The following is a 24,298-nucleotide window of genomic DNA, read 5'->3' as shown; positions in this document are numbered from 1 at the left end:
TCTCTCCCTGTTCTCTCTTTCTCTCCTCTTTCTCTTTCTCTCCTTTCTCTCCCTCTCTTCTCTCTCTCCTCTCTCTTCTTCTCTCTCTCTCTCTCTCTCCTCTCTTCTCTCTCCCCTCTCTTCTCTCTTTCTCTCCTCTCTTTCTCTCTCTTTCTCTTGTCTCTCCCTCCCTCCCTCCCTCGGCTGTGATCACCCACCATTCTTTTACAACAATGCAGTGCCAGGTAGGTTTTTTGATGCATTATTGAGTTGCAGCAGGTCAGAGAGTTCACCTGCTGACCCATTTCCTTGACTTTGCTGCTTCCTTCTCTTTGCCCCCCCTTTCTTTTTTTCTTTCCTCCGTTCCCATCTTCCTCTTTTTCCTTGCAGCTTCCTTTTAAGGGGCTGGAGAGTGGGGGGAAGGAATGGAAATATTGCCCCCTTACGCACTTTGCGTAGGAGAAACAGGAGGCTTCCTTCTACGCCCCCAGCGTAAGGGCTGCTCCCCGCAGGTGCGGCCGCGCCGCCGCTTCCCGATTCTGAAGCGAGGTTTGCGTCTTTTGCGAAGGAAAAAGGGATGGGGGGTGGGGAATGAGAAGGAAGACACCCCCCCCCCTCCGCCGCTTCTCCCCGACCCTTCCCTTGCATTGGAGGGGAACGCCATTTGCGTAGCGCCCCCGAAGGAGGCGCTTCCCGGCAAAAGGTAAGCGAGGCGAAGGCGCTACGCAGGTTGCGTAAGGCGGCCCAGGTAGGCCAGCTTACGCCAATTGGGCAGCTTGCGCCGGGAGCGTAAGGCGGCTTCGTTGCTCAGGTGCGGGGCTGTGCGAGCAGGGGGCGGGCTTAGCGTTGCCCGGCAGCCCTGGCCCGGGCCCAGCCTATGGGAACGCCGGGCGGCCGTCACGTGGTCCCGGAGCCCCCGAAGCTTGGCTTGCTTTGCCTGCTTGCTTGCTGCGGCGCTTGCAAAAAAAAAAAAAAGGGGAGAGAGAGTCGGACGGAGCCGGACGGGCCGCTGCGTGCGTGGAAGCGGACCGGGGGACCTTTTCCTGCGGGGGAAGCGGGTAAGGACAGGCGGGGTGCAAGGCGGGGCAGGGGGTCTGGGGAGGGGGCGGGAGAGGAGGGAAGGCGTGCAGGATGGAAAGGGGTGGTGCAATAGGCGAGGGGGGGAAGGGGACTCGATCCCCGGAGCTGGGGGGGGGGGGGAAGAGGAGGAGGAGGAGGAAGGCGCGCGAGGCCAGCTGTGGACCTTGCAAAGGCTCCCCCCCCCCCCGGCTGCAAAAGGGTCACACGCCCTTCTGGCCGCCCGCGAGCGGAGCTCCCCAACCTGGCGCCCTCCAGGACCCTTGAGAGTTCCCATCCCCACAATCCCCAGCCAACGCCCCTCCCGCCTTCTCCTTCCACACCCCCCTCCTCAAACCAGGCCAGGCTGCAACTGGCTTTGAAGGGGGGGATCTGGGTGCAGCTGGATATGCTCCGGGTCGTGGGGAGGGGGGAGAGAAGACTTTGGGGAGCGGGAAACCCACCCACCCACGCAGACACACACACACACAAGCACACCTCTCGTTTGGGCAGAGAGGGAGGCTGGACTCCCCGTGGAAATAATGCAACCCGGGAGAAGATTGCAAGCCGCCGAAGTCGCCGGGCAAGAAGAAAGTCCTTCTCGGGCAATGGGGAGGGGTCTTTGGGGTTTGGGGGAGGCGGGAAAAGGCGCAGCTTGGCCACCTGGCAAGCGGTGTGCAAGCAGATACAGACGGGGAAAAGGAGAAGCGGTAGGGGGAGAAGCAGGAGAGGAAGCATCCCGCAGGAAGGGTGCATTGGGGGCAGGGGTCTTGGAAAGACCCCCGGAAGAAGGTGAGAAAGAGGACAAGGGCAGGACTATTGGGGGGTGGGGGGGTGGGCTACCCTCAGAAGGTGCTGGGTGCCCTCCCTCCTCTTGAGGGGGCAGGAGGAAGAGGCGACTTCCAGCAGTCTGCAGGGGGAAAGCAAATTGGAAGGTGGGTTAGGGGCTGCAATGGGGTGGGTGGGTGCAGGTTTGCCCTGGGTTGTCCTTGAGAGATTAAGGCCTCTGTTTGGCAGAGAGACATGGAGCCCTTGAGGAGGGGGGATTTCACTCTTGTGACTGGTTCCAGTTGGATCTGAATTCAGTGGCCAGCTGGAGATCCAATTGGGGGATATTTCTCCAAGCCAGCCTTCTGGATTCTTTCTGGAGTGCTTGAAATACAACCGCTAAGGTTGCTTCCATTTCTGTTTTGGTTTTTTTTTGGTATAAAAAATGAGGGTCTTCCCCTTTCCAGGTTGCCAGCCTTTCTTTTCCAACGTGCACAGCTGCATTCACCCATTGGGGGGGGGGAGGAGGAGGCTGGGGGGGCGGGTTGAGTGGAGAAGGCACCCCCGAGTTCTCCGTCAAAAGATTCTGTCCATAATCCCTTGAATCAGGTTTAAGTCCCCCTTTCATCTAAGAGAGAGCGTGTTGCGGTGCGTTGAGTCCCCTGGGCACGGGGTGATTTTTTCCCGGTTCCGAATAAGATCGTTTGCGAGAGGGATCGTTTGGCTTTTTGGGACGGTACCAGCAGCGTCTCATGATAATTTTTAAGACGTGGATGCACCGGTGACGGGGATGCAGAAAGCTTGGGGGGGGGTGTCTTGAAGCAATTTTTGCAAGGTTTATGTGGGTCACTGCAGTGGGTCTGGAGAGGCCCCCCCCCCCGCTGGATTTGGACTGGCCCAAATTCGTCAGGTAGATTGGCCGAGGCTTGTTGCAGGATGGCCTTTGCGTGGCGTCTTGGAAGAGCGAGGGTGCGAGTTTTCTCCGCTTCCGTGAGGCACAATGGCACAATCCTGTCGTCTCTCGCCCTGACCTTAAAAAGAACAGATAATCAGAGTTGGAAGGGACCTAGTAGGCCATCTAGTCCAACCCCACCCGCCCAAGCGGGAGACCCTACACCATTTCTGACAAATGGCAGTCCAGTCTCTTCTTGAAAGTCTCAAGTGAAGCACCTAATGGATAGTTCTCCATTTAGGGCCATTCATTAAGGGACCGTTCAAAGTTAACAGCACTCAAAAAAGGTGATTTAGGAGCATTTCTCACACGGTGTGAGGTCACGGAATCAAAATTCAGAAGCTTGGCAACCGATTCGTACTTACGGCGGTCGCAGCATCCCAGGGTCACGTGAGCCCTGTTTGTAATCCTAGCAGTACTTTTTCAGGAGGCAACTGGACTTTCTTGGTTATTTTTTTTTCTTTTTCTTTTGAAGACATTTTGCTTCTCATCCAAGAAGCTTCTTCAGCTCTTGACTGGACAGTGGTGGGGAATGGAAGGGATTTATCCTCCTTGCAGGCAGCTGGTCATTTGCATCCTTTTTGAGGGTCGTTGAGGCCACCTGGAGGTTTATCTGTGTCCTCAGGGTCACCCGAGTGACGCAAATGGTTCCTGTAGGCTGACATTTTTTTCCTCTGGAAACCCATTCCTCCTCCCACACCATTCCAAGGGGGTCCATCCCAAATTGTACAGCTAAAAGTCTGCAGAGATTCTTCGTCCTCCAGGTCCTGCTTGTCCCAAAGGTATTTTTTTTCCCCTCTCTGAGATTCTCTCCGTTTGTGTAACCTTCCCAGCCGGCTTCCCACGAGCCTCAAGTCTCAAATTCATTGAACAGTCGCGTGATTCGCAAGAACAGCTGCCGTGATTCGCTTAATACGTTGGCAGGGGGGGAAAAAGTCACGGCTGTGGCACGACTCACTTAACAACTCTGTCTTAAGGGGAATTTTGGGCACCACGATAGTCGTACGTCGAGGATAATTGCAAGCATTCGGGTTTTGCTTTGGCTTCTTTTCGCCGCCCTCCCCAAATACACCCATATTCTCCTCCTGGCTTTGCCTTCTCCCTTTGAACCTTAAAACATTTACCCAAGAGCAGAAGTGAGCTATGCGACAGGAACCATGGAACGAATATTTGTGGGTCCCAGCACGTCACAAGAAGTCCGTAATGTCGTTAAAAAGTCACAGAAATACAAAAATGATGGTCCTTCTCCCCACATGCAATTTTTACAGGTGGAGGTGGTTTAATCCTGGTCAGAGTATAGTCAAACAAGAGGGAGGGTCAACTTATTCTCCAAAGCATCAGAAGAGAAAACAAGTAATAATGGATGGAAACTAACCAAAGAGAGATGCAGCCTGGAATTAAGGAGAAACTTCCTAACTGGGAGGACAATTAACCAATGGAACTGCTTGCCACTAGAAGTTGTGGGTGCTTCATTACTGTGGTGTTTAAGAAGAGATTGGCAGGCCCTTGCCTGAGATTGTATAGGTTCTTCTGCTTGGGCAGGGGGCTGGACTAGAAGACCTCCAAGGTCCCTTCCTATTCCTTATTCTATTCTACTCTACTCTGTTGTACATTCCATTCTATTCAATTCTGTTCTATTCTAAATTCTTCATTCCATTCTTCTCTTCTCTCTACTTTCTCTTCTCTTCTCCTCTCCAATTTAATCCCCTCCCATATTCCCTTCTCTTCTCTATTCTATTCTGCATTCCATTATTCTATTCTATTATGTTCTATTCTAAATTCTTCATTCCATTCTTCCCTTCCTTCCTCTTCTCTTCTGCTCTCCTATTTTATTCCCTCCCATATTCCCTTCTCTATTCTATTCTATTCTATTCTATTCTATTCTATTCTATTCTATTCTATTCTATTCTATTCTATTCTATTCTATTCTATTCTATTCTATTCTGCATTCCATTATTCTATTCTATTGTGTTCTATTCTAAATTCTTCATTCCATTCTTCTCTTCTCTACTTTCTCTTCTCTTCTCCTCTCCAATTTAATCCCCTCCCATATTCCCTTCTCCTCTCTATTCTATTCTGCATTCCATTATTCTATTCTATTATGTTCTATTCTAAATTCTTCATTCTTCTCTTCCCTTCCTTCCTCTTCTCTTTTCTTCTAGTTTGCTTAGACCAAACAGCGGATGGGCAACTTCTGGCTCTGTCTTAGCAGTGGATTGAATACTGTTAATATTTTTTAGCTGGACAGTTGTGTGAAATTGGCGCAGGTTTTCCGGCTTAACTAAGTCAGGCCCATAAAACTGTCTGCTAGATATAATTCATTTTCCTTGTAGTATCAGATGTCAACAATATGCAAATTGCATTAAAGATGTCCCTTGATTTAACCTGGATGGCTTTATTGGCTGCTGCAGAAAAGACCATTTCTATTTATTTATTTTTTAAAGCAGATGTACAAATACTTACCTCGCATCATTATTTGTTAACAAAATATGTAAATTAATTATCTGCATGTTAAGTACTGGTGGTTTTTTTTTTTTAAAGTTTCTTAAATGTGTTTGAAAAGGAGCTTTCTCTAACAGGAATGTTATAACTCGATGTCAGATGCATGGACGGGTTATTTGTCTGATAGGGCATGCACTTTGCCTATGCTCAGAGGCTCTGATGCAGAGTTAAATAGGAACATACTGTATTCCATGGATCTCATTTACTCAGAATTAAATCCGTGAATGTACATAATAAAGCAGCCCTAAGCTGAAAAGAACAAGGGACGAGAAAGCTGGATTATATGTAGCTTTTGACTTGGTACTCACGACTGTTCTGTCAAATGGACTCATTTCTCCTAGAGGGAATAGAAAGCGAATAAATTCTGTTTAATACAATTTTTTTTCCCTGTTCCGTTCATCTAGTTCCCAAAAACTACCTGGGCAAGTCCCTGCCATTTTCTTAGCCAGGATTCTCAGAGGTGGTTTGCCATCGCCTCCTTCCTGGGACTGAACCACTATTTTTGGGGTAATAAAGAAATTTGGGATGATAAAAGAAATTTGCTCACCTAGAGCCACAGGGGTTGAGGAGTTCTGGGAGTTGAAGTCCACCAGGCTTAAAGTTGCCAAGGTTGGAGACCCCTGACCTAGAGCAGTGGTGGCCAACCGGTGGGCCGGGGACCACTGGTGGTCTGTGAGAAAATTCTGACGGTCCGCAGAGAAATGTCTCCCCCGAAGCAAGTAATCCAGGCTGTGTGGGAACACAAGGCTTGCGTCGCTTGCATTGCGAACAACACGAGGTAGTAAGAGGAGGGGGGGAAAGGGTGGAGGGGGGGGAACATGCCCCACTTGCCCCACATGACTGGCCTGGCCATCGGGCTGCTTCTTTCTGCTTCTTTCTTCTTCTGCTTTTGGCTGCACGCAAGGAAAGCAGCCAAAGTCTTTCTTTCTCTCCCCCAAACTCCGCCAGAAATGAGTCTTTGGGACCCTGCAAGGCCTCCTGCTCCAAGTCTCACAAAGACTCATTTCTGGTGGAGTTTGGGAGAGAAAGAGACTTCTGCGGCTTCTGCTGCTTTCCTTGCAGAAGCCAAAAGTCTCTCTCTCCTCCCCTCCCCCCCCAAGAACGGAGCTGGAGACGGTCTCCTGCGATCCCAAATAAAGAACAATTGATCGGTAGGAAAACGGGGTGGTCCCTGAGGTCCAAAAGGCTGGCAACCCCTGACCTAGAGGATGTACCATACCTGTTCTGCAGGTATGGGTTTGTACTTCCATTCATTCTTCAACTAAATTTTCCGCCCTTAGCTTTAACTTCTGTACTTCGATGGTTCCTAGCTTGCTTCTCTCTGGAATTCAGGGCTGGCTCTCCTCACGAGAGCTCCGGGGAAGGGGTTTTAGTGAAGTAGGTAGGTGGGCTTTAGAGCAAGGATTGGGGCAGAGAGAATAACCAATATATATCCCTGTAACTTTCGTCCGAGGTACGATTTGAATGAATGCCACACACAGACCCCAAAACAGCGATGGGTGAAGAATCTCAAAAGTGTTTCCTTCTGCAGAGGCAGCATTGCGAGTGCCAAGGGTGTAAGGATGAGCTTGTGCGTTTTGGTTCTCTGGAAGTTGCTTTGATGTGTGTGTGGGTGTGGGTGTGGATTGGGGCATGCACACCGCCTGGGCCTCGGGGAAGTGAGAGGTCGGTCCCCTTCAAAGGGCTGCGTTCTCGTGCTGTGTGCGTCCTGCCAACAAATACACAAGGCAGGAGGACAGATTTGCAGAGTGTATAGAAGGAATAACTTGTCCCTTTTTTTTTTCATTTTAGGAATTATGCGTTGAAACACACACACACACACACACACCAGAACAAGATTTGCACTTTCCATTCTGTGTTTGTGGAAAACCCCAGAAAAGATCTTGTTTGTCCTTGGGCTGGGCTGGTTTGTGGTGAGAGGAAGAAACCTCCTGTCGTTTTTTCTTCCCAGGGGTCAGCAGGAGACGGGAAGAAGGATTTTGGTCACTCCTCTTAAATAACTGGTTCTCCCTGAATTATACCTGCCCACCTTTGCCTGCACCCCCGTATCCTTGCAGGAGGAAAGCGTGTGTGTCTCTCTCTGCTGCAGAATCGCTGGCAGGTTTAAAGGGAGACACAGAATTCTTCTCTCCTTCCCCCCCCCCGGAAGAGGAAGAAAGCATCAATTATTAATTAATGGGATTGATGAATACATTAATTGTATCTTGCAGGCTGTCAACAATTAACTTTTTTTTAAAAAAAATAATGTCTGGGAGGGGATCTTGGCGTCTGCTGAGTTAACAGGCTTGGTGCAGGAAAACACCCATCTGCTCCTTCTGTATTTTTGATGAGACAGGAAAAGGAGAAGGAATAGGTCTCCCTCTGTCTCTCCCTCTCTCCCTTTTTCTCCCTCCCTCTTTCTCCCTTTCTCTCTCTCTCTCCCCCTCCGTTTCTCCCTCGCGCTCCGTCTCCTTCTCTCTCTCTCCCCTCCGTCTCTCCTCTCCCTCCCTCCCTCTTCCTTTCTCCCTCCCTCCCTCTTCTCTCCTCCCTCTCTTTCTCCCTCCCTTTTCCTCTCTTCCCTCCCTCCCTCCCTCTCTCCCTCTTTTTCCTCCTCTCCCTCTCTCTCTCTCTCTCTCTCTCCTCTTTCTCCCTTTCTTTCCCTCTCTCCTCTTCCGTTTCTCCCTCCCTCTCGCTCCGTCTCCTTCTCTCTCTCCCCCTCCACCTCTCCTCTCCCTCCCTCTTCCTCTCCTCTCTTCCTCCCTCCCTCCCTCTCTCCCTCTTTTCCCTCCTCTCTCCCTCTCTGTTCTCTCCTCTCTCTCCCTCTTTTTCCCTCTTTCTCCCTTTCTTTCCCTCTCTCTCCCCTCCGTTTCTCCCTCCCTCTCGCTCCGTCTCCTCTCTCTCCCCCTCCATCTCTCTCCTCCCTCCCTCCCTTCCTTTCTCCCTCCCCCTTCCTCTCTCTCCCTCTCCCACTCTTTCTTCCTCCCTCCCTCCCTCTTTTTCCCTCCTCTCTCCCTCTCTGCTCTCTCCTTCTGTCTCCCCCTTTCTTTCTGTCTCCCCCTTTCTCCCTCTCTCCTCCTCTTGCTTCCTCACTCCTCTCCCTCCCTCTCCCTCTCTCTCTTTCTCCCTCTCCCTCCCTCCCCTCTCTCTCCTGGCACGTGGGTAAATCTTTCAGGCATTGGCCAGGGAAATGTCAGCTCTTGACTGCCTTACCTGGGGGGTTTCCTTGTACAGGTTGAGTTGAAAACAGGCCCTGTGCAGTGTGAAATTTGCCCAAAGCTGGTAACGTGATCAGTGGATTGGTTTAGTCCAGCCCCTTGCTCAAGCAGGAGACCCTCTACCATTTCAGACAAGTGGCCGTCCAGTCTTTTCTCAAAAACCTCCAGGGATGAAGCACCCACCATTTCTGGTGGCAAGTCGTTCCACTGGTTAATTGTCCTCACTGTTAGGAAGTTTCTCCTCAATTCCAGGTTGCTTCTCTCCTTGATTAGTTTCCATCCATTGTTTCTTGTCCTGCCCTCTGGTGCTTTGGAGAATAATTTGACCCCTTCTTCTTTGTGGCAGCCCCTCAAATACTGAAATATTGCTATTATGTCACCCCTCATCCTTCTTTTCTCTAGACTGGTCAAACCCAATTCCTGCAACCGTTCTTCTATACCTTTCTACACCTCCCTTTCCTTCAAGGACCATAAAATATGGGCTCATGTATTATTGGACTGGTGTATCTAGGCATCTTCGCCGATAGGATCTGAGCTGTCCTATCCGTGTCGAAACAAGAACCCTAGGAGAACCATCAGACCGTTGACATCTTGATAAGCCAAGAGGCAAGAGGTGGGTTTAACGCCGGCTTAAAATATCTGCGTCTTGCCTGACCTTCACTGGGGCGGATTTTCGTCAACCATGCCTCGTCCCAAAAATGTCACAAGCCATAGAGATGGCACCTGTCCTTTCCCTGAAACATCCCAGGGACCCCCTATCCCCCCACTCCCCACCCCTTGCAACGAGAGGACGTGAGCCTCTCCTCTCGTCCAAGGAGAAGAAGGGCGATGTTCGCCAGGTGGATGCTCAGGAGAATTTTGATCGACTCCTCGGCCCGTTTTGGCAAGCGTCTGTGATGCCGTGTGCCAGATTTTGAAAAAAAACAACAACGCAATCCTTTTTATAGCAGGAATGCTTTAAAAAGCACCCACACATTTCTCTCCTACCCTCCTCGCACACCCCTCCCTCCCCAGCCCCCAATCCTGCTGCAGAACCAACTGTGCTGGGAAGGTTTGGAGGTGGTGAGAACGAAGTGGAGGAACGGATGCTGAAAAGGGCCAGCGAGGAAGGTAATCTTTTCCAGGGTTGGGAAGCAGGGTCCTTCCTCCCTGGGAGGCATTCCTCTCCACCAACACCTCTCCCCATCCCACCTGACTCTGGCCTGTTTGGCTCTCGCCGGGGCTTCTGAAACCATCCGTGAGAAGTTTTTTAAAAAAAGCAATAGCCCTTAGACTTGCATGCCGATTCACGGTGCTGTGCAGACCTTTCTAAGCAGTTTACAGAGCCGGCCTCTGGCCCTCAACAATCTGGGTCCTCGTTTTACCCACCTCGGAAGGACGGAAGGCTGAGTCAACCTGGAGCCAGTGAGAATTGAACTGCTGGCAGTCGGCAGAGTCAGTCTCCGATGCTGCATTCTCAACACTGTGCCATCACGGCTGATGGATGGATGGATGGATGGATGGATGGATGGATGGATGGATGGATGGATAGATAGATAGATAGATAGATAGATAGATAGATAGATAGATAGATAGATAGATAGATAGCCTCAATACAGTGTTGCCAGCCAATCAAGACACACACACACACAAAGCCACAAACAGACAGAAGATATTAGAAACACCAATCAAGCAGAACACAGCAAACTCCAAGACCAATAAACTCCCAACCAATCAGGATGAAGAAAAACCATTCTGGCACAGCAGTAGGCTAGCCCCATTTAAAACTGAAACAACTGTAAAAGTCTGACTGAGTGCCTGATTGAGTCTCTGCCGAAACGTTGCTACAACTTTAAAAGCACAACTATAATGACATGGGAAAATACCGAACAAAGCGAATTACATAGGTGTACATATAGAGTCAACCTTAGACTTATATACGCCACAGTGCTTTAACCCTCTCTAAGTGATTTATAGAGTCAACCTCTTGCCCCAACAATCTGAGTCCTCATTTTACCAACTTCAGAAGGAACCTTGAGCCGGTCAGGATCAAACTGCTGGCAGTTGGCAGAGTTAGTCTGCAATACTGCATTTAACCACTGCGCCACTATGGCTCTTAGATAGATATAGAGATGGTAGGTAGGTAGGTAGGTAGGTAGATAGATAGATAGATAGATAGATAGAGATGGTAGATAGATAGAGATGGTAGATAGAGATGGTAGGTAGGTAGATAGATAGATCGATAGATAGATCGATAGATCGATGATAGATAGATAGATAGATAAATAGATGAGGATGGATGATAGACAGATCAACAGACATAGAGGTAGAAACAGTAGCAATAGCGCTTAGATTTATATACTGCTTCACAGTGCTTTCCAGCCCTCTCTAAGCAGTTTATAGAGTCAGCATATTTCGCCCAACAATCTCTGTCCTCATTTTCCCCACTTCGGAAGGAGGCTGAGTCAACCTTGAGCCTGGTGAGATTCGAACTGCCAAATTGCAGGCCGCTGGCAGTCAGCAGAAGTAGCCTGCAGTACTGCACTCTCACCACTGCGCCCCCAAGGCTCTTAGAAAATTGATCCTTTGTCCGCCACAAAAACTGGACATCAACACCGTCTAACCTAAAAGGCCACAATTTGTGTTTTCTGAGAATTTTCTGTTCTCACAGCCCCTTTGCAGTCATCTCACAAATGGTTTTCCTTTTTGGGGGTCAGGGGGGGATGCCTGCATGCTGCTTAAAGTGGGACCTCCCCCTCCCACAAATGGCTGGGCCACAGATTTTCTTCTCCTGAGAAGCAGAAAAAACTGGAGGGTTCTGATCCACTCGAAACCTTGCAAAAGCTCAGTTGGGTTTATCTGGAGAGATTTGTGTGGTGGTCTGTTAGCCCAGGTTAGTAAAATGCATGGATCGAGCCCATCGTGGCTTATTCACTTAAACCTTTTTTAAAAAAAATTATATATATAGCAGCCATCCTCAGAAACCCCAAAGACAAAATTGACCTGGAAAACCAAGGCATATACTGAAGTCCCCTGTGCATCATGCCCGGCCACATACATTGGACAGACCAATAGAAGAATAAGCACCCGCCTGGATGAACACAAAAATGCAGTCAAAAAGCTGGAACACACTTCCTCACTAGTCCAACACATGGAAGCCACAGGTCATAGCATCAACTTCAATGGCACCAAAACCCTAGCCACTATAGAAAATTCCAGCCACAGAATCATCAGAGAAGCCATAGAGATTGAAAAAGACCAGAAAGCACGAACAGAAGAGATGATTCCACCAGGCTGTCAATCATTTGGAAGCCTGCACTCACAAACAAAAAATCTCCACACCACAAGCCAGGCAAACACCTGGGCACAAACAGATCCCCCTGATACTTCCAGCTCAAACACACCCCAACCAGGCACCCAGATGAAACCCAGCTTCCTAACTAATGATAGCCGTCCATTTACCCGAAGCCAAGCTGCACTAAAGGCCTCCTATAAAGCAACACAATGCTGCCAGCCAATCAAGATACAAAAAGAGCCAAAACAAACAAACAAAAAACAGACAGAAGATATTAGAGACACCAATCAAGCAGAACACAGCAAACTCCGAGACCAATAAACACAGACCAAGACTCCCAACCAATCAGGATGAAGAAAAAACCATTCTGGCACAGCAATAGGCTGCCCCAAATTTAAATCTGAAACCACTTTAAAAGTCTGACTCACAGACAAACACTATACAGAAGCCTGATGATGGCAGATGAGATTCTGCTGAAACGTTGCTACAACTTTAAAAGCACAACTATAATGACGTGGGAAAATACCCGAACAAAGCTGAAGGCCATACATATAAATAAAATATGAAATGGAAAAAGAAACTAAGAAAACAAAAGCATACGTTCAACCCTAATAATTACAAAAAGAGAAAAAAAATAGTGTGCAAAAAGGAAAAATAATCAATTAAATATAACGTAGGATTCACCCTGGCTGGGTGCTGAGAGAAAATAAGCAATAAATTCTCCTTCCCTATTACATACATACATACATACATACATACATACATACATACATACATACATACATACATCTGTATGTATGTATGTATGTGCTATCATGTCACCCCTAGTCCTTCTTTTCATTGAACTAGACATACCCAATTCCAGAAGGAAAAGCAGTCAACAGGTTTAAGCTAAACTTTAATCTTCAAATCCCTTTTATTTACTTAAACCTGAATTTAAAGTGATGCTGTGATGGATGGAGAGTGTTATTAATCTCTTTAAGTCCAGCGCTGGCAACTTTAAGCCTTGTGGACTTCAACTCCCAGAATTCCCCAGCCAGCTATAGAATTCTGGGAGTTGAAATCCACAGGGCTTAAAAAGTTGGCCAAGGTTGGGGACCCCTGCACTAATGCTTGGGGCGATGATTGAATGCAAACCTTTTAGATTGTCAGCCATAGTTTATGGCTTAGCGCATCTGCAAGTGAAGGGTTTAACGATGCATTCAGCAAACCCTAATTAAACTGTGCTTCAGGTGATGTGGGAGCCAAATGGATAGGTGGGGAAGGGTTTTAACGTTGCACCAGGGAGTTCCTGGGTTTGTAATGCAGTGTCTTGGCTGTTTTGGCTCATTACTTGCGTTTGCGTATCGCTCTGGCCACAAAACTCTGGTTGCCTCCGTTTCTACACAACCGCAGGGCTTCCCAGCCCTATTAAGAGTGTGCAGTGGCACCTCTGTGCATGTAGTACATGTCTTCCATTCAGAGCTCAGCGGGGATTGATTAATGGGGAGTTCTACCATGCCACGACATCAGTCTTCCAATATTTGAGGGGCTGCCACGGAGAGGAGGGGGTCAAGTTGTTTTCCAAAGCACTAGAAGGGCCAGGCAAGGAACAACGGATGGAAACTGATCAAGGAGAAATTCAACCTAGAAATAAGGATGAATTTTCTGACAGGGAGAGCAATCCACCCATGGAACCGAAGTCGCCTTCAGAAGTTGTGGGAGCTTCATCCCTGGAGGCTTTCAAGAAGAGACTGGACTTGCCATCTGTCAGAAATGGTGTAGGATCTCCTGCTTGGATGGCGGGTTGGACTAGATGATCTACAAGGTCCCTTCCAACTCCTGTTAATGTTATTTTAATCTGCCTCTCCTCTACATTTCCTTCCTTCAGTTGTTCCTCTGCTTTCCAGCAACGATGTTTTTTGCCTTCCCCTTTGGCTGCCTTCCTTTGAGGTTCACGCAGCCCGTTCTTGGATCTCCTTTCAGCTGTTCCACTCCACGTCCTTCCCCTGGTGATGGATCCAAGTCGGTGCCATCCAAGTTTCTTTTGTTGGAGAAGGGGCCTTGAAACGGGGCTGGGGGAGACAGGCCATGTTTCTCTCCTAGAACTCTTTCTTGAGGCACATCCAGAAAAAAAAAAAAACATGTTCAGAGGCGAGATTTTTGCGGTAACAGCTTAATATCTTACGTCTTGGAAAAAATGGGACAGTGATATTTTTTTAAAAAAAAATGGACGTCACCAAGTTTGCATTTTGCATTTCTTATTAACCAAAGTTGCAGAGAGGCACTGATCCTTTCCATCAACAAAAAAGACACTGTTGGATTCTTCTTTTCCATATCACGTTCTGGTAGCAAAGTCTGATCTCCGTGCTTTTAAGGAACATGGCTTTCTTGGGCTTAATAAAATCCAGGATGGAAGAGATGCCTTCGTATTTGAGAAGAGGTAGAGAGCTGGAAGGGACCTTGGAGATCTTCTAGTCCAGCCCCCTGCTCAAGCAGGAGAACCTGTAACATTTCAGATAAGTGAATGTCTTAATTTCTTCTTAAAAACCTCCAGTGATGGAGCGCCCACAATTTCTGGGGGCAAACTGTTCCACTGTTAGGAAAGTTTCTCCTTAATTCCAGGTTGTTTCTTTCTTTGATTAGTTTCCATCCATTGTTTCTTGTCCTGCCCTCTGATGCTTTGGAGAATAAATTGACCCCCAACTCTTCTTTGTGGCAGCCCCTCAAATACTGGAATGCTGCTATCATGTCACCCCTAATTCTTCTTTTCTTCAGACTAGCCAAACCCAAAACCGGCAGCCCTTCTTCATATGTTTTAATCTCCAATCCTTTGATCATCTTGGTTGCTCTTCTCTGCACTTTTCCCAAACTCTCAACATCTTGATTTGACCCCCTCCTCTCTGTGGCAGCCCCTCAAAGATTGGAATATTCCAACATTGGAAATCTTGGAAGACTGCTATCCTGTCTCCCCTGGTCCTTCTCTTCGCTAGACTATCCAGGCCCAGTTCCTGCAACCATTCATCATATGTTTTAGTCTCCAATCCCCTCAATCATCCTGATTGCTCTTCTCTGCACTTTTTCTAGAGCCTCAACATCTTTTTTTATAGTGTGGTGACCAAAATTGGTTGCCGTATTCCTGGTGTGGTCTTAGTAGGGCTTTATGAAGTGGTACTAATAATAAACCTAACTTCCTGGACAAACCAGGAATATTCATGGCCAGTACAGGCAAAACTGAATTTGTCCAAAATATAGCATCCTTCTGGTTGAGGAATAAGAACCTCAACCATAATCCAGAAGACCTGCAGACCATGTGTGGAGGTTGTTGACTTAAAACTTCCGAACATATCCAAGAATTTATTGGGGTGAGTGTGTGTGTATGTTTTCCTTAAGTTCATTCCAGCCTCTCCTGGCTGGAAATCTTTTCTCCCCCAAAATCCAACAGGCTCCTTCATTCATCTCGAGAGCTTCCTTCCTTTCTTCTCAGATGTTGACTGTTCACAGCTCTTCAATATGTGGGAGAAATAATTTACAGGCCACATGCAGGGTTGTGGTTTTGGTTTGCTGAGTCATAAGTAGAGGCTGAAGTCCCAGCAGCTGACTGACAAAATGCAAATTTGGGGTTGTTTTATGAGGCACACGCTATAAGTCATCAAAGGGAGATTTCCTTGCCATGGTGAGTCCCTCGGAGAAATTGCTTGGAGAAATTGCGGCGTGATTTGGGGTGGGACTGTGGAAAAAGGAAAAAAAAAACTTGTGCCATCTTTAACTCCCTTCTTCTCCACTTGAGTTTTCGCTGCCGTGTTTTCATAATGCCATTTAGGGAAAAATTGAGCTGTTCGTTCGTTGTAGTGTGGGGACAGCCAAACTTTTCTCCCCCAAAATTCCAGGGTGTTTCTGCCACACTTACATTGAGTCGTTCTTTTTTTCTTTTCCAAGAGGAATACTGCAGCTCAGCTATTTCTGAGGTTATTATTCCTGGGGTGTATATTTGGAGGTAAAAGTTGAATTCAGAACTAAAGGGTGTCCTGCAGACTTCTGTAATCTCCTTTGCCCTTAAAATCAGAGCCTTCAGATTTAACGAGGGGCAAAAAATAAATGGCATTTTTGAAAATTCAAGAATGCATGAATATGCTTTGACCCAGTTGAAGTGTGCTAGACTTTTTTGTACAAAAGTATTCTTTTTTTCAATTTGGAGACTGGGCAGAATAAATAAACTACCCCACCTTGATGAAATCATAGAATAACAAGAGTTGGAAGGGACCTTGGAGGTCGTCTAGTCCAACCGCCTGCTTGACCAGGAGAGTCTATTCCAAATATTAGCCTCTGCCTAGAATCGAACTCGCAGCCTCCTGATGCGTTTGCTTGACTTATATTGTGGGTTAAAACTTTTAGAACCTTGATGTTTAACTTTATCTCCCCCTTGAACTTAAGATTTCTATCCACCCCCTTAAAATAATGGCGTTTCCTGGCCACTGCTTCCATTTGGATACGGTTTCATTTCCTGCCTTCTGTTTTTTTTTTTTAAACGTGTTTTGATTTTGAAGAGAATCACTTTGAACCCTTTGAAAAAGATACGTCTCAACTTGTTGGTTAAGCATAACCAACCACAGGGTTGTTGTCCATGGTGCTTAACAGCATCCCTGCAGGCTTTTAAAGTTCTGTAAACGTTGTTAGAGGGACGTGGTGGCTCAGAGGCTAAAGGCACTGAGCTTGTCGATCAGAAAGGTTGGCAGTTGGGTGGTTCGAATCCCCAGCGCAGTGTCATGGAGTGAGCTCCCGTTCCTGGTCCCAGCTTCTGCCAACCTAGCAGTTCGAAAGCATGTAAAAAAAAATGCAAGTAGGAAAATAGGGTCCCCTTTGGTGGGAAGGGAACAGCGTTCCGTGCGCCTTCCAAAGCATTTAGTCATGCCGGCCACATGACCAGGGAGACGTCTTCGGACAGCGCTGGCTCTTTGGCTTTGTAACGGAGACGAGCACCGGCCCCTAGAGCCGGAAACAACCAGCACGTATGTATGAGGGGAACATTTCCCTTTACCTTTTAAATGTTATTGTGCGGCTGCACATGTGTGTATATGCAACCGTTGAGTAGCTGCGGTAAATTATGCGGGAAGAAGCATTTCCGGCTGGGTCCCTGAATTTATAGGTTGTTGCAATCCAGCCAGATTGTTGGCCAAACGGTCCTATTTTACTCTTCCCTTCCTCATTGTTTATTGGCAGCTGCAAAATAGGAGGCTCAAGAGTTTTTGCTCTGAGCAGTTCTTTGCTGCCAAAAGGGGGGATTACGGCTTAAGGGTTAATTATTGGCGCCGGATGTTATGGGTATCAGGTGTGGAAGAATCCAGCACTCTTTCACCGTCTGTGGTCTCTCGCGTTCCCTGGTGGGCATCGGTGATGAACTGTGGTTATCTTGGGTCATCTTGTTGGCATCTTAGGAGGGCCCGGGTGATTTTGATTAGGGAAGGGAAGGAAGGAAAGAAGGACGAAGGAAGGGAGGAAAAGGAGGTAGGGAGGGGAAGAAGATAGGAAGGAAGGAAGGAAGGAAAAGAAGGAGGAAGGGAAAGAAGGTAGGTAGGAAGGAAGGAGGAAAAGAAGGAGAAAGGAAGGAGAGAAAAGAAAGAGGGGAGGGAGGAAGGGAAAGAAGGAGGTTGGGAGGTAAGAAGGTAGGTAGGAAGGAAGGAAAAGAAGGAGGGGAGGGAAAGGAGGTAGGGAGGGAAGAAGATAGGAAGGAAGGAAGGAAAAGAAGGAGGAAGGAAAAGGGAGGGAGGAAGGAAGGAAGGGAAAGGAAGGAGGTTGGGAGGGAAAGAAGGGAGGTAGGAAGGAAGGAGGAAAAGAAGGAGAAAGGAAGGAGAAAAGAAAGAGGGGAGGGAGGAAGGGAGAAGGAGGTTGGGAGGGAAAGAAGGAGGGGAGGAAGGAAGGGAAAGAAGGAGGTTGGGAGGGAAAGAAGTTAGGGGGAAGGAAGGAAGGAGGGGGAAGAAGGAGGGTGGGAGGGAAGGATGGAAGGACAGAAGCCTTGGATTGCTCATTTCAAATTAAGAGATTGTTCACAGATTATTTATGAACTATGAAAAATAGTTGGAAGGAAGGAGAGGGAGGGAGGGAGGAAGGAAGGAAGGAAGGAAGGAAGGAAGGAAGGAAATTGCCCATTTGTGCTCAACAGTTGTGTGTTTCCTGGATCACTTTTTATTTTTATTTAGTTGTTCAATTTCTAGAGCCTATTTCTCTATTTTTGTGGTGATGGAATCTGAGAAAGGGGTGAAAGGGAAGGAGGCTGGCCAGCAAACTTCATCCAGTTCCAGGCATCTTCAAACCTTCCCTGAAGATGTTTTCCAGACAGAGAAGTGGCCTTTAAAGCAATTGATCCCAGGGTTCAAATTTCAAATTTCAGTTCCACTTATATTTTTTTGTCAGCTTTCCTCTTTCTTCCTGTCCTTGAAATGAGGCCATGTATCACACATAGGAAAAAAACAAAAACTGAACCAAACCAGACCCCTTCTAGCTGTCAAACCTGCCCTTCTTTGTATGTGTTAAGTGTTTTATGAAGCTGCAGTTTAGAGAAACCAGTTGTGAAATCACTTTGCAAGTGACATACAGCCATGGCGGGCTTTAGAGAGCTGTAGACTTTGCGTTAGTTGTGGTTGTCCTATTTCTGAAGGCCTCCATCTGGTGAGAAGCAATCTATTCAGGGAAGAAAAACAAATGCATTAGCACAACTGAACTTCAGGGAGAAATGACGTCTCTCTCACAGACAGATCGAAAATAAATATTTAAACATTTTTGGGAAGAAGGATCCCATTCTCCAGTTCCACTTTCTGCAGCGGAACGCAGAAAGTTTGGGGAAAACCAGGGTTTTTTTGTCCATCGTAGAAGGGTTTTTCCTCGCTCGTCTGCAAGTAACATTTCCCTGGATTGGCTGATGCCATTTTGGCATTTAATGGTGATCGCTGTGTCATCAGCATTAAATGTTTTGCTTCGCTTTTTTTTTAAGTAGGGTGTTTTTCCTCCTCATTAGCTCAGGATTATTTCTCTGCTAATGTTGGGCCAGGCCTGCTGCACGGGGCACAGAGAAAGATATTTACGAGTTAACAAACAAGGCAATATGTAAAAACGAGAGCTGTTTGCAAAAGGGGATGCAATTCTAGGTAGGTTTTCAGAGACCTGGATTGCTCATTTCAAATTAAGAGAGTGCTAACAGACCATTTATGACTGATTACAGGAATTGGGTATGACCAAAAAGAAAGATTACGGGTGACATGGTAGCAGTATTTCAGTATTTGAGGGGCTGAAAGAAGAGGGGGGTCAATTTATTCTCCAAAGCACCAGAGGGCAGGACAAGGAATAATGGATGGAAACTAATCAAGGAGAGAAGCAACATGGAATGAAGGAGAAGCTACCTAACAGTGGGGACAATTAACCAGAAGTTGTGGGTGCTCCAGCACTGGAAGTTTTTAAGAAGAGATTGCACAGCCACCTGTCTGAAATGGTAAAGGGTAGTGGTGGCTAATCTTTTTGGACCCCTGTGCCAAAAATTGTGCGTGTGCTTGCATGCTCGCGTGCCAGCACCCAGCATGCAATGCGCGCCACCCCACGCCCCCTGTGCACGCGCACACATTTGTCATCCCGCCACCCCCTTCCCTTCACTGCACCTCCCAGATGGTTTCCGGCCCGTTTGAGGCCTTTTACGGCCTCCCAGAGGCTTGAGGAAAACTTCTGCAGCCTTTGCAGGCTGAAAAATGGGACCGTTTTGTCACTTCCGGTCTTTCCGGAAATACCGGAAGTGACTGAACGGGCCTGTTTTTCGGCCTGCAAAGGCTTTCCTCAAGCCTCTGGGAGGCTGAAAAAGGCCTCAAACTGGCTGAAAATCAGCTACGAGGCGCACACATGCGCAGTGAGGGAAGTTTGCCTGCGCTTGCGTGCTGGCACAAATGGCTATGTGTGCCACCGGTTCGCCATCGTGGTTATAGGGTCTCCTGCTTGAGCCTGGGTTTGGACTAGAAGACCTCCAGGATCCCTTCCAGCTCTATTCCGACTGATTTGAGGCTCTCTGTTTCTGGTTTCAACTGTCTCTGTTGGGTGCCTGCCAGAATTTAGAGTACTGTGCCCATCATCCCCAGCCACCGCAAGTAATATTGCCTGGGATTTGCACTCTGCACCAGACCTTGTGCATTGGGGTAACGCTGTTTCCCCAAACCCAAATAACTTCAAAAAGCAAATAATTAAAATGAACGATGTCAGGTTATGAAGGACCCCTTCGGTTTATTTTTGAGTGTTGTTTCTCGCCTGAGAATCTCAGATGTCCTTTCCCGAACGGCGTTTGGGGGGGAGCAAATGACTTCAAAATAGAACCAAGAAGATATTTAGAGAGGATATTTAGTGTACGATTGGTTATCCGATATCTCTCATTTGCAACATAGGACACCGAGAGAGTTGCTAACAGACTACCTTAATCGTCTTCTTGTGTCTTTCAGTTTTTCTGGGTCCCTGGAAAAAGAGAATGACATTAATTGCAAAAAACCCGAAATGATGTTTTAATTTGAGGGAACAGGAAATTTTAGGAGAACGTTGTTGGCGTCCGACAGGCCTCGTCCTGCCGGTTGAGGGGGGGGGGAAAAAAAAGGACTTTTTTTGGCTTCCCCCAATGTGTCTGGTTTGCAACCGAGTCTGAGCTGATGCTTGAATTACAGTTCCCATCGTTCCCATCCGCTCTTGGTGTCGGCTGATCGAGATTGCAAAATGTCTGCTGCAAATCTGTCTATATAAAGGCGAAATATCCCTCCTCACACATCATCACAAAATCTCCAGAACTGTAAAGCCTACAAATGTGAAATTTGGCCCGTATGTTCCTCTTGGTTTCTAGGTGCTCACTAAGAAAGGAATTTTTGAAATGACCATCAGAGCATTTAGAGTATTTCCTATTATTATTATTATTATTATTATTATTATTATTATTATTATTATTATTATTATTATTATTATTATTATTATTATTATTACGTTCTGATGCTAAGGAGTTCTACTCCCCCTCCCCGCCTGAAAAGAAATCTGTTCCAAATGCAAAACACAAGCAGAGGAGTTTCAGTTTTGCTTTCAGAGCACCAAGCAGTACAGAACAGTTGAGCTAAGCCACACCCAGGCTCCTTGCTGTCTCCTCCTTGCTCACACAGCAAATACTGTTTCAGTTTCCAAACAGCCCTCAACTCTCACACACGGACAGGACGCTAGCCAGGTGAATACCAATGGATGCTGGTAGGCAAGAGGCAGATTTTTTTATTTTTAACTTATTTCCCTCCCCCAAAACTAAGCCCGAACACCTAGTTTCATAGCGAAGCACAGGTATTGAGCTAGTAAACCATAATTGGGTTCAGGGAATCACACTTAAAGCCTGTGTGATCACAGCTAGATTTACACCCAAAAAGAAGCCACAAGGTTTTTTAAGGTGAGTGAAAAATGATGTCGGATCATCTGGGGTTCAGGTTAGTCCTCGCTTAGCAACTGTTTGCAGTTACGACAGTGATAGAAAAATAACTTGGCGACCCTGTCTGGCATTTTTCAACCTTCGTTGTTCTGTAGTTCAAAGTAAAGTTGAAGTAAGATTGTTAAGGATAGTTGCTGTTTCCCTTAGAGCAGTGATGGCTAACCTTTTCAGCTTGGTGTGTCGAAAATCGGGAAAAAGTGTAGCCTTCCTCGGGTCGTGTGTCACTTCAAGAAATATCAATAATTTGGTTTATGACGGACTGGGCTGGGGTGATCACACAGGGCTGTGAAACTCGTCTCCCTGGTCTCAGGGCTGCAGGTGCAGGATGTGGGGATCGGAAGGCCACCTTACAGGGCTGTGAACCTCACGGATCTCCTTTCCTCCTGTCGCGTTCCTGAGGTAATGGAACTGACAAACCTCAGTTTATGGCGGTTAAAACTGGTTCTCTGCTGCAAAGATCTCGCGGCAGCGGTGACACCATGCCTCCACACAACAAGCAGGGAGCAGGGATTGGAGCAGAGCACAGGCAGCCTCTAAATGTGCAGGTTTTCCCCACACCAACAGGCGTGTCAGTCAAAGTGCCTCGGCGTGTCACGAGTGACACGCATGTCATAGGTTAGCCATCACTGCCTTAGAGACTGCTTTGCTTAACCACGGAGTTGCCGCCAATTGTGGTCACTAAACGAGGGACTTCCTGCTTGATGAGCGGACCCACATTCTGGCTACAATTCTTTGCTTAGAGAAGGCTTGTTTTCTGCTTCTTCGTTTCTCTCCTGCATCCTTCCTTTCTTGCATTAAGGCAGGACTCCTGAGGACCCACAGTGGAGATGGAAAACAGGGAACAGGTGGATGTTTCCCTCCTCAGGGTCCAATTGGTGCTGTACCCCAAAACCCAGAACTGGACAGATGCCCATTCTTAAGCTAACATTTCTAGATTTCTAAACCTCTTCGGTTGGCCCATAAAAGAGGCAATTGCTTTACTGACCTCCCCTTGGGTTTATAACAACTCACTTCGGCCAACTCGCCATGGCCAACTTTCCACAGGACGACTCTTCACGGGGCAAGAGTTACACTCGGAAGTTGTGGGAGGGCCATCGCTTGAGGCTTTCAAGAAGAGATTGGACTGCCATCGGTCTGAAATGGTGTAGGGTCTCCTGCTTGGGCAAGGGGTCAGGGGTCGCCAAACTTTTGGACCTCAGGGACCACCAAACTCATAATTTTAAATCCCGTGGACCGCTCATGTGAACTTTGACTGACGGTGGGTTGCTGATGTTTTCCCAGGGTCTCTGCAGAAAGCAGCAGAGAACTTGGGAAAATACTCCCAAAAAGCCTGCAGGAAAATTCCCCCACCCCATTTTCCTACCAATCGATCATTCTTTATTTGGGATTGCAGGAGACCGTCTCCAGCTCCGCTCGGGGAGAGGGAGAGACTTCTGGCTTCATGCAAGGAAAGCAGCAGAAGTCTTTCTTTCTCTCCCAAACTCCACCAGAAATGAGTCTTTGCAGCCTCTTGGAGCCGGAGGCCTTGCAGGGTCCCAAAGACTCATTTCTGGCGGAGTTTGGGGGAGAGAAAGAAAGACTTTTGCTGCTTTCCTTGCGTTCAGCCAAAAGCAGAAGAAGAAAGAAGCGGAAAGAAGCAGCCCGGTGGCCAGGCCAGTCGCGTGGGGCAAGTGGGGCATGTTCCCCCCCTCCACCCTTTCCCCCCTCCCCTCACTACCTTGTGTTGTTCGCAATGCAAGCGACGCAAGCCTTGTGTTCCTGCGCAGCCTGGATTAATTGCTTTGGGGGGGGGGGGACATTTCTCTGCAGCCTACCAAAATTTTCTCATGGACCACCGGTGGTCCCCCGGCCCACCGGTTGGCGACCACTGGACTAGATGACCTACAAGGTCCTTTCCGACTCTGATTATCTGTTATCTGTAATATTGAAGGAATCGTGGAATAGGACTGTTCCAAGAAAGGACACCGAAGGAGAGACAAAATGAAATGGGAATAATAAAAGGTGATTTTCCCCCCACACAAACACACACAAGTGGCAACCGGACTGTGTGGTTTTTCTTCGCAGATGTTTCGCTTCTCTACTACGCTTCTTCAGCTAAAAACTAAAACAATATTTAAGTTATTTTGATTCGTTACATTGCATTGTTGAATTGTCCCACGGCGAGGTGGCCATGGCGAGTTCTCCCATCCCACCCTACCTCACCCTCCCCCCAAAAAAAAAATTCTGGGAAATCTCTTTTGTGTCATTCTTTCCCCTTACCAGCAGATGGAGGATTGGTTCCCGAGGCCAATTTCCCGTTCAGTAATTCAGTAATTCCCTTTTATTCCCAGGGCGATCTCGTCTGATTCCTCTCTTTGGAAATAACTTCTCTGTCCAGCTCTTAAGACAGTTCTCTGCACTTGTCTGGACAGGTCGTTCATTCCAGCTCTTGTCTCTGCCTCGCTGGATGCTGTTTTTTTTTTTAATCGTTCTTGGTAATATTTAGTTTCTGGAAGTGTGAATTTCTAGATTAAAATAGAACCGAGGCAACAGAAACAGGAGCAGGCGGTGCCATCAAAGGCTCCCCCGTTTCTTTGTGGTTTGAACCCGGAGCGATTTCGGATTCTGTGAATATTGTCCGTTGTCCGTGATTTTCGCAGGCACCTCCTTGCGTTTGGCCAAAAAGTTAACCTTATTTTGTTTTTTCCTTCCCCTTGTTGTGATGTTCACAGATTACGGATGAACAGAGTTGGAAGGGACCGAGAGAGTTGGTGCGGTGGCCTGGAGGGGGAGCTCTCCCCTCACAGTCGGGGGCCTATGAGTTCGATTCTAGGCAGAGGCAGATATTTCTCTCTCTGGGTACACTGAGAATATATATCTGCTGCGAACTCCCCATTGGTGACAGGAAGGGCATCCGGCCAGTAAATGCTCAGCTCCATTCAGTTGCCCAGATTGTGGGATTGTGGGGTCATTAAAAGATAATGATGAATTATGGTCATAAATCAAGGCGTACCTGTAAAGGGCTCCAGATGTCATTCCTCCAATCTGGACTGATTTATGAATAAACAATATTCATGGAATATTTTTAGTTATTCTGGTCTCTGGTCTTTGACTGTAATAAACTTGATTTATTTATTGGC

General features: G+C 47.4%; 1 protein-coding gene across 6 annotated transcripts in view; it reads left to right on the top strand.

The window, feature by feature from the left end:
- Positions 1-467: 467 nt before the first annotated feature.
- The window catches only part of STRBP (spermatid perinuclear RNA binding protein), an 81,802-nt gene continuing 57,971 nt past the window's right edge, over positions 468-24,298 (top strand). For 4 of the 6 annotated variants that reach the window (XM_087943997.1, XM_087943992.1, XM_087944002.1 and 1 more), the window contains exon 1: positions 888-1,037. The gene's annotated coding sequence lies outside the window, so the exon portion shown is untranslated. Of the gene's footprint in view, positions 683-887; positions 1,038-24,298 lie in introns of those variants that run through there. The other 2 variants (XM_087943996.1, XM_087944001.1) reach the window with 1 other exon arrangement.

This window comes from Notechis scutatus, chromosome 15 (assembly GCF_049901735.1).
Source record: "Notechis scutatus isolate UNSWTSFEM ecotype Mainland chromosome 15, rNotScu1.2, whole genome shotgun sequence".
NCBI lineage: Eukaryota > Metazoa > Chordata > Lepidosauria > Squamata > Elapidae > Notechis > Notechis scutatus.
This window is presented reverse-complemented; position numbering and strand designations above follow the sequence as displayed.